Genomic DNA, 1,866 nt, shown 5'->3' on the forward strand with positions numbered 1-1,866 from the left:
ACAGCCCATTTTAGGTGTCTCCAGAAGGGTTTCACCAGTGTCTATCGGTTTGTCATAATGGAGTAGCTTGCATGACGTTGTGGGGCTGAAAGCTTCACCGTTGATGGTTCAAGTACCAGCAGGATGAAGTATGATGGACAGACTTCAACAGACTTTGCATACTAAGATAGTCTAAGGCTTTGTGAGCTAGTTACAAAAATTAGACCGTGAACCCTTCTGGATAAAAAGAAAACACCGATGCTCAACTAGGAGAGGACAGCATGGATGTATACGACCTCCTCAAGATTAAGTCCCTGCGTGCATCAAAACCTTCCTGATCCACCACCAGCGGTAGAACCACCGCCAGGATGCAGACTTTTGTAAAAACCCTCACGCAGAAGAGCACCACTCTTGAGGTTGAACCCTCGGGTACAACAGAAGATATAAAGACCAAGATCCAGGAGAAGGAAGGAATTGCTCCTGATCTGAAAAGACATATCTTTTCTGGGAAACTGGAAGATGAGCAGACCTTGTCTGACTAGCATCAGAAGGAGTCCACTCTCCGTCTTATATTGAGATTTCATGGAGGTGCTAAGGAGTCTTATAACTCTCCCAAAACAAGCATAAGAAGAAAGAAGGTTAAGGTGGCTGTTCTGAAATACTAGGTGGATGAGAATGGCAAAATCAGTTGCCTTCATTGGGAGCGTCCTTCAGATGAATGTAGTTCTGGAGTTTCTATGGTGAGCCACTTTGATAGACATTACTGCGGTAAGTGTCTGACGTATTGCTGCAACAAACGGAGGACAAGTAATTATGAGTTAATAAAAGACATGAATTGACAACAGAATAAAACCCAAAACTTTCACCAGTAGTTGGTGAAAAGAAAACCAACTGACTGGGAAAAAAAAACAGTTGGCAATGCCATCTCAGACAAGGGTCTTATAATTAAAGTTTACAGAAGACTCCTGGGCTTCCACAGGAAAAAAGATTGATAACCCAATTACAAAATGGGCAAAAGACAAGGAAAGACTTTTCACAGAGGAAGATATTCAGATGGCCAACAGACACATGAAGAAATGCTCAAAATCACTGACAATAAGAGGAATGCAAATCAAAACCACAATGAGATACCATCTCACCCCAGGAGCAGTGGCAAAGTAGGACAGGAAATAATAAATGTTGAGAGGATGTGGTGAGATAGAAACTCTCATACACTGTTGGTGGGATTGTAAAATGGTACAGCCACTCTGGAAGGCAGTTTGGTGCTTCCTCAAAAAGCAGAACATAGAAATTCCATATAACCTAGCTATCCTGCTGCTAGGAATATGCTCCAAAGAAAACAGAACCAAGACACAGAGATATGAACACCAATGTTCACAGCAGCATTATTCACAATAGCAAGAAAATGGAAATAGCCAAAATGTCCATTAACAAATGTATGAATTGAGAAATTGTGGTACATTCACATTGGAAGACTTATGAAGCCCTCAGGAGCAAAGATTTAGAAAAATAGTATTTAAAATGGGAGAGGCTGAAGAGCATTGTGTTGAGTGAATAAATTCAGTCTCATAAGGATAAATACTGCATAAGACCATTATTGTAAAAATAGATTACTAGTAAAATATGTACAAAGACCAAAGGGGGAAGGGAAGGAGGGAGGGTGAGGGTGAGGGTGAGGAGAGAAGGAAATCACGGGGTTGTAGAGTTTCATGAGTGGAAGAAATGGCTGTAAGAATTAGCAAAGATCTAGTGGGGACCTGTAAAGGTGGGGTGATGGTTGGCATGGACAAAACACAATGTACGGGAATGGTCATATGGAACACAATGTGAATAGAGGAATGAATGAAACAAAATGTATAAAACCAAAACACAATGTATATGAATTCT

The 1,866-nt window shown here is 40.9% G+C and overlaps 1 pseudogene; it reads left to right on the top strand.

Moving 5' to 3' along the window:
* Window positions 1-347: 347 nt before the first annotated feature.
* On the top strand, window positions 348-818 carry LOC102851393 (annotated as a pseudogene).
* The last annotated feature ends 1,048 nt before the right edge of the window (window positions 819-1,866 follow it).

Source organism: Elephantulus edwardii, unplaced genomic scaffold (assembly GCF_000299155.1).
Source record: "Elephantulus edwardii isolate Elephantulus edwardi_28Jun2011 unplaced genomic scaffold, EleEdw1.0 scaffold00051, whole genome shotgun sequence".
Classification (NCBI taxonomy): domain Eukaryota; kingdom Metazoa; phylum Chordata; class Mammalia; order Macroscelidea; family Macroscelididae; genus Elephantulus; species Elephantulus edwardii.